Source organism: Vanellus vanellus (assembly GCF_965231255.1).
Source record: "Vanellus vanellus genome assembly, chromosome: 25".
Lineage (NCBI taxonomy): Eukaryota > Metazoa > Chordata > Aves > Charadriiformes > Charadriidae > Vanellus > Vanellus vanellus.
Genome location: NC_138930.1, coordinates 5,049,916 through 5,057,781, shown reverse-complemented (window position 1 = coordinate 5,057,781; position 7,866 = coordinate 5,049,916). Strand labels below are relative to the sequence as shown.

The 7,866-nt window shown below is 55.8% G+C and overlaps 1 protein-coding gene across 3 annotated transcripts in view; it reads left to right on the top strand.

Annotated features, from left to right (window-relative positions):
• The first annotated feature begins 2,331 nt into the window (after positions 1-2,331).
• CSNK1G2 (casein kinase 1 gamma 2) overlaps positions 2,332-7,866 on the top strand; it is a 45,945-nt gene continuing 40,410 nt past the window's right edge. For 2 of the 3 annotated variants that reach the window (XM_082495246.1, XM_082495244.1), the window contains exon 1: positions 2,416-2,532. The gene's annotated coding sequence lies outside the window, so the exon portion shown is untranslated. Of the gene's footprint in view, positions 2,372-2,415; positions 2,533-7,866 lie in introns of those variants that run through there. The other variant, XM_082495245.1, reaches the window with a different exon arrangement.

The window sequence follows — 7,866 nt, the reverse complement described above, 5'->3', positions numbered from 1 at the left end:
TGGGAGCGACGACTTGTTTGCCTGCACCGCGCTTCCTGTGCAAGAGCTGGGGCTTGGCAGGAGGACAGGGGAAGATTCATCAGGAACGAGCTGCCCAAAGCGTGGGGACGGGGCGTTGCGCAGCCAAGCTCAGCTGCCTGCCCCAAGGAGCTCCCCAAAAGGCTCAGGGTCCCCAGCATTGGGGTGGGGGCCCTTCGGATGGGACACTGCGAGGGGCCTGGCTTTTTTTTTTTTTTTTTTTCTTCCTTTTGTCTGGTTTTTGATGTGTTTCTGTTGCTCTTCAGTTTCCCAGGCCCTGACCGCGAACGTTTCACGGCAGAAAGGTTTCGTCCGCCCGCCCGCTCCTAAGCAGCTCATTCTCCCATTTGTGATGGAGAGCGGCTCATTTTGTGTTGTCTGCTTGCGAATTAGCCCTAATTAACTTGTGCCCGCGGGAGGAGGGCAGGGTTCAAAGCTGGATGCTTTCCCGACAGAAATTCCCTGGCTTTTCTCGCTAACTCGCCGGTGCTGAGCCGGTTCTGTAGCATGAGCTGTACAGGTCTCTGCAGACCACACCTGGCACACCGCGTGTTCACCGCTGGAGATTTGCCTTGAAATAAAGTCAAAACTCTCTGCTTTTCCCTCTCTCGCTCCAGAGGGTAGGTTAAATTCTCAAGCCAAATGTCTGAACAATTCGTGTGTTCTCAGAGTGCTTGAAATCACCTTTTTCTGCATCGTGGGGGGGTGGGATGGTGCAAAAAGGCAATGGGAGGATGGCTCTGCTGTTCTCGTGACCCCTCGCCGCCCTCCTGAGCTGGGAGCAGGAGGAGGAGCACCATGTCGCAGCACGGGGACAGGATGGCAACATCCGGGCTTTGCATGCGGAGCAGCTCATTTTATTTTCCTAAGTCTCTAAAATCATAGCGTTTTCTTCTAAGAGCAAACACCTATAGGGGGAAAAAGTACTTTAGACAAATGCTGGGGCGAGAGCGTTTCCCTGGAACTGGGAGAGAATCAGTTTAAGTGGCTGGAAATGCTGAAATGGGTATTTGGGGTGATGCTGGTGGCTGAAGGCTTGAGTCTCCCCTAAAACCATGCAAACTTATTTGCCCGCTGCCTGAAAATGTTTTTGGGGTGAATCTGTCCCATGAAGAACATGAGAGCAGCAGGATTGTACAGGGGCACCTCCTCCCTCCAACGTTACCCTGAAAGGCTCAAATGGGGACGGCTCTTGTCTCACCGAGAGAAACAAACAATTCTCCCCGCTGCGCCCTCCTTCACTGAGTGAGCACACAGAGAGAATATTTATGGCCAAATGATTGATCAGAAGAACTCTGAGACTGAAGAAAGCGAAAGGCTTTTGGAGGTGGTACCAGGGGCTGCATGCCCGCCCGGCTCCTGTCCCAGTGGGTCCCACCAGCCTGGAGCTCCATCCTGCTGACATTCCCCACGAGGCAGCTGAAATGGCGGTGGCTTTGCTCAGGGCAGGTGTCCCCCAAAAGGCTTCAATGCCTGGGAAATCCCTGCCCCCAGCTTCACTCTGCTCCTGTGGGACAGGGTGGAGCGGGATGGAGGAGACTGTGGGGCTTTGCCCACCAGTCCCACAGCTGCACCCCCTCTGCGGGACCCCTCAGACCCAGTTCCCCTCCCCAGAAGTTGCCCCGCCAGGCCCCAGTGCCCACTGGGCCCTATGCTGTACTGGGGAGTGTACCCCCTGGGGGGGGGGCTCTACTCTAATGGGGGTCTCAGCCATGTATTAGGGCCCGTTCCCTATAACTGGGTCGATATACCCCACACCGGGGCCTGTCCCCTATGGTGGGGCTGTGCCCTATACCGGGGCCTGTCCCCTAGAGCGGGGCTGTACCTCACCCTGAGGACGGTGCCCCACACGGGATCCCGGTCGCTCTGATGCTGCTATTCCCCGTACCGGGGGCCACATCCTGCAGAAGCACTCGTCTCCTATAGGGTACCCTATACCGGGGCCTGGCCGGTATATAGGGCACAGGGAGAGCTGTGCCCTATATCGGCGCCTGCACCGTACGGGGACCTGTAGACAACGTGGGGGCCTGTCCCCACAGCGGAGCTGGGCCCGGGCCGAGCCCTCACGCCGGGCCGGGCCGCGCTCCCGCCCGCCGGGCAGCAGGGAGTTAACAGGAGGCCCCACCGGTAGCCGCCAAGCGCGGCGCTGTCGTAAAGCGCCCCGCACTGCCGCAAAGCCGCCCTCCTGCCGCTCGCCTCAAGCCTCCTATTCTCGAACGCGCTTTACGCCAACGCCGTTGCGCCACCACCCTCCCGTCGGCTGCGCTTGCGCCGAGCTCCGCCGGGTCTCGCCGCTTTGGAGTTGGTATTCAGGAAAGGCGCTTGCGCCGGCGGCTTGGCGGGGGGCGCATGGGTGCGTGCAGAGCCTACGCCGGCGGCGTAGCGTTGTCGCTGGCTGGCCGCTGCCCGCGGAGTGGTGAGGGGAGGCGTGAGGAGAGCCGGGCCGGGGGCGCCGCCATGGGGAGGTGGCCGCGGGGCAGCGGCCGCGCGGCCCGCCTCTGAGGGCCCGCCGAGGTAACCGGGGCCGCGCCGGGCTGCCCTGTTGCTGTGGTTCGCCCCGGCCGGTACCGGGCAGCGGCGAGGAGGGAGGCGGGGGGGAGGCTGGGCCGGGCGGCGCCTTAGGCGGGGGCGGCGGGGGCCGGGCCCCGGGGGGGGGGGCTGTGGGGGCCAGGCAGGGCCCGGAGGGCAGACGGGGCCGTGGGGGCCACGAGACAAGGTAGGTGCCGGGGGGAGGCCGAGGCTTGGCCTGGGGGGGCCTTGAGGGGGCCGGGGGAATGGTGGGGTGAAGAGAGGGGGGGGTCAGGTGGGGCCTGGGGGGGGTCAGGCTGGCCCCGGGGGGCTGAGGGGGCCGGGGGGGGTCGGGCCGGGGCGGGGGGCTGAGGGCCCAGGGCCGCCTCGCTCCATTTCCTCCTGGCGATGCCCATTTGGTAGCCCTGGGGAGGGGGTCCGGGTCCGCCCGGGATCGCGACAGCCTCCCCCCCTCATCCCCCCCTCCTCAAGGCGCGTTTGGGGCCGGGGCGGTGGCAGGGATGGGGTCGGGCCTCCCCCGGTTGTGACCCCCGGGGCCTGCACCCTGCCCCGGCCTGCCCGTGGAGCCGGAGCCTCGCAGGATGTTGTCTCCTTTGTATGTGGCTTTCCTCTCCCCAGAGGGGTTGGGAAGTGTTTATTTGGGGAAGGGGACTGTGCTGAATCTGGTATTTAAAATAGTTTTTTCTTTTCTCTAGCAAAGCTGGTGAGGATGAATCTGAGAAACAGGAAAAATACCCTCCTCCTTCTGCCCCCGCCAGACAGGAGCTGACTTGAGCTGTTCCTAAGGCAGCCAAGAGGAGAGCTTTGCAGATGAGAAGCAGCTCTCCTGTGGAGCTGGGCCACCAGAGGCCTGTGGCTCCTGTTTGGTGGCTGGCAGAGGGGAACCGAGTGAGGCTCTTGGAGCTAGGGGGGAAAATAATGCGAAGCCGTGGGGCTGTTTGGGAAGGCGTCTTGTCTTTGGAAGAATGGCTTGTGGTCTGGGCAGCCGTGTTAGGTTTATTTCTGAAGTTAGAAGTTTGTTAAACCTCTTTCAAGTTATCATGAAATTAGCCTGGTTTAAACCAGCTAGAGGTAACCGGGACTCAAGTCAAACCGTGTCTAAAATGACTGCAGGCATGCGAGTGGTTTGCACCAGTGTGTTTGGAAGTTGCCTCGTTAACTAATCCATGTGTTTTCCTTTTGTACAACAAGTGGTTGGATATCTGGAAATGAATTCTGAGGAGTGTGTAAGTTCATCTGCCAGCTGGACTGTCCCGTCAGCCTGCCACACGCAGCGTGCCCCCATCTCCCCACTGCCAGCACAGAGGTTTAAAAATTGGGACTTATATAACAGACTGGAGAAAACGTTTGGTGTTTGCCAGTGCGTCTGAAAAAGAATTGCTGTAAATTAGGGCAGGAGGCCTCCATGGGGATCCTCTGTGGAGAGGCCTTCTCTGTGGCAGGGTAGGCTTGACTGCTGTGAGGAACTTGCCAAAGGTTTGTTGATTTTGTTTTAATTTGGTGCGTTACAGATAGGAGCGTTGTTTGGTGATGATTTTATCGCTGCTTAGCACCTTTTGGGGCTCTAGATGGGTTGTACTCTTGTGGTGCAGGGGAGGGTGGTCCAACCCCTGCTGCCGAGCTGGTGGCAGCTTCTCTCAGTCTGCGGTGGCATGCACGCTTGGGGAGCCCCCAGTTCTCCCCTGGGGGAGGCTGTCTCATTTGCTTGTAGGAGCGTCTGCCCTCCCGTGTCAGTCTGTCTCGGGATTTTATCTCCTTCTCGTTAGCTTACAAATCTGTAAGGCCTTATAAATCAGTTCTGTAGTTTCTTTGCGGAAACAGCTGCTGCTCTGGTTTGCACTTGCATCGAAACGACTGGGGTGCAGTTGGTGGTGGTTTGCTGGGGAGACTGTTTTTTTCTGGGCAGTTTCTCTGGGCACATTGAATGGAGCTCTGTGTTCCTGCCCTTGCAGCGTGGTTTGTGTTTGGTTTTCTTGTTGCAGCACTCTTCAGAAGAGCGAGTGGAGAGGAGGAAGTTGGCACTTGCAGTTCAGCAGGTTTCTGGATTCTGCCCTGCGAGTGCTCCTCTCTGCTGGTGTCAGTATGTGGAGAGGCTTCGCATCGCCTCTTGTTTTGTATTCCGTTTCCGAGCTCCTGTGCAGCCTGAGCGTTGTCAAAACTGTTAATACGGGAGTGACTCAGCGGATCAATGGGAATGACATGAGGGTTGTGCTCACGGACAATCAGTATTTTTCCCCCCACCCCCTCCAGCCCACTGGGCTGGAAGAGACGGTGTCCGAGAGCAACTGCCAATAAACATGTTTACTGGACTCGGGCCTGATTGTGCTCTGTAGCCTTCTCTTCCCGCCCCCCCCACCGTAGTTTTCCTAGCTAAAAGGAGCTCTGATGAGCTGTGCTGGAACAACAACCCTTTGCTTTGGCTGGTCCATCCAGGTATGTGCCTTGCCTCCAGTCTGGGGGCATTACAGGCTGCTAAAAGGACCAGTCCTTGCATGAGCCAGTCTGGGTAGGAGACTGTTTATCTGTGCCTTTCAGGTAGGGGATCTGCAGCACGACAGGCACTACAGGCTTATCTGAGGTGGTGAGGAAGCCTCAGGTGAGCAGCAGCCCCTGGCTGTGCTTTGCCTCCTTCCTGGGGGTGTGCAGGAGAGGTGCAGACTTTGGGGCTGTGGAAGAGACGCTCTCCTTTTGCTCGGCAGAGCTGGTTAACCTGGGGTTTTGTCCCAGCACACAGTGGCCTGGTTTGCCTTGCACTACTCCTGTGACTTCAGCTGCATCAGGAGTCAAAGCCTCTTCCCTCGTAGTGCTGCTGAGAGGGGAGAGACTCAGTTGCCAATGCAGGAGCTTCCTTCGTGTGCTTACAATGGCTTTTTTACTCAGAGCTTGTGGGAACAGCTCTGCCCACAGCCCTGTAATTGGGCTTTGACTCGGCAGACTTGGCTTGTCCTGGGCGCGGTGAGAAGCTGTGAAACTGAGCCTCCTTCCTCGGGCCTGGCCGTGGCGTGGCTTGGAGACTGCTTCGGTCCTGCTGTACCCTGTGAGCCAGAAGGGGAAGGAGGGGGAGCGAGTCTCTCAGCAACTCTGGGATTCTGCTGGAGAAAAAGTTATCTTTGTGTTAGAAAAGCTGTGTGCTTATAAATAGTCTTGGGTTTTTATTAGAATGGATGTTTATGCCTCCTACTGGCAGTCCATGTCTTCAGTAGGTCCATTGCTGTAGAGAAGAAGCAGGACTCAGTTGTGAGGAAAGTGTAAAGGTGACTTTCTGCTGGAGCAGCTGAACACAGAGTATTCGGGCTCTCCGTCTGGCTCCCAGATTCACGTTAGCTGCCCTCCATCTCCTGGGGAGTTCTCCAAAATCCCTGCACAGGCAGCAGCCCTGCAGCCTTTCCTGTTGGACAGCCCCCCCCCTGCATGTGATGTTGATGTTATAATTATTATTCCTAATAACTGGCTTAAATAAAAGCTTACTGCAGAGAATGCATCGAGCTGAGATGTTCCAGGATACCACCCACCATGTCTTTACTGCACTATCAGCTGCCGGATGGCTCTCTGGCAGCCGGGGTGAGACACAGGTCTGCCCTTTCAAGGCTTGTCTCGACCCAAGGTGCTCAGAGCTGTGATCCCTATGGCTTGTGGGTTCCACCAGCCCTGCTGTGATGGGGAGGGAGGGGTGGTACAGTGTGTGCTGGGTGCAAGTGCAGAGTGCGTAAAACCACAAAAAGTCTGTCTGTCTTCCGCTTGCTGCGATGGTAATGTTGCAGCAGACTGGCACACTCATTAAGCACTGAGGTGATCCCATGCTGTGCAATTTAGGAAACGGTTCTTCAGGTAAGCTGAAACTTGTAGGTAAGACTTTGCAGGGCATTTTAAAATGCTACATGGAGCAAGATGTTCATCATTTCTTTCACAGCTCACAATAGGGAGAGTTGGCTCCTGGAGTAGAGAAGTTCGGTTAGTTCACGAAAGATTTTAAATTGGCTTTTTTGGTTCCAAAAAGATGACAGACAAAAGTTTGCCATGTGTCCAGGAAGATTTCCCAGTGCCCACGAAGTCTGTATTCTGATGGAAGGTTGGTGACAGTCACATTTTCCAAGCAATACCCTGCTGACATTTGCCTTCTTCACTGCAGTCAGATCCATGTCACTTAAAAAGTTGCAGCATAAACTTTCTCACTTGTAGGAAACGAAGGTCTTGATGTTTTGAGGCTAGTTCACCTTGTGACGGTAAAACCAAGTGCTCTCGTGATCTTGTCTGCTAAAAAGACGCACTAAGATGGTGATGTGAGGCAAGCCTGGAATTCTCTCCTGCAAGATCCAGAGGAGCTGAGCCTCAGGCCTGGGAAGGGTTCCCTATGCTGCAGGCTGAGAACTCGGCTTCCTCTCCAGCATCAGACGTTAGGCAGCAGAATACAGCCCTACTGCCATCTGGTAGGGGTGGTGCTTTGAAACAGAGCTGGGAAGTGCTGTGTTTTGTTTAGTGTCTGTGGGGCAGAGGTGGCAGTAAGTTGAATGTGAGAGCAGTAGTTGGGATGAGGGAGGACGCCGTTGCAGCCAGGTGTCGGAAGTGAGGTGCTTGGTGGGTGCCCAGGGACCCTCTGAGTCCAGAGGAAAGAAGCATTGATATTTTTAATCATTCTATTTTATATGTCCACCAACCAAAGAGTGTCCTGTAGCCCTTTGTTATTTAACGTTATGTAATGTTTTTTAATGAGGGAGGCCTGGCTTTTGCTTTCCAAATGGTGAATTAGAGAGTTGGCAGGTGATGCGCAGGCTTTGTTAGCCTGAGAGGGATGTTCTTAAGTTAATGAACAGGGGTTAAGGTTGGTCTTGAACTTTGATTTTTGTGAAGCTTCCCTTTGGAAGAGCTTTGCAGTCCTGCTGGTCTGCAGCTGGGCAGACCTGCTCAGGAGGAGCGGTGCTGGGAGGGTTTGTGGGTACCCTGGGAGCACGGCCACCTCTCTGGGGATTCGTTCTCCTTCCCAGTTGGGAGGCTGGAAAGTCTTGCTAAGAGTGGCTTTTGCCTGGGTGCAGGGGGCTGAACGGTGGGCTCTGAAAGGTCAGTGGTAATCCAATTTAAAACCAGAATGGAGGTGTGATGGTTTTGTACTACTTGGAAGCTTCATTTTTATAGACTCCTGTTGTTGCTCGATGTTTTCTGGTAGAAAATCTTGCTGCTTTTTGCTTTTGAGATAGCACCAAGGTATAAACAACAAAGCAAGAAAGCCTTTTTCTTTTCCTTTTTTTAGCACGGGCTGTTGGCAGTGATGAAGTTTATACTCTCTGCCTGGTTCTCCCAGTGTGATGCAGGGAGAGGATGGTG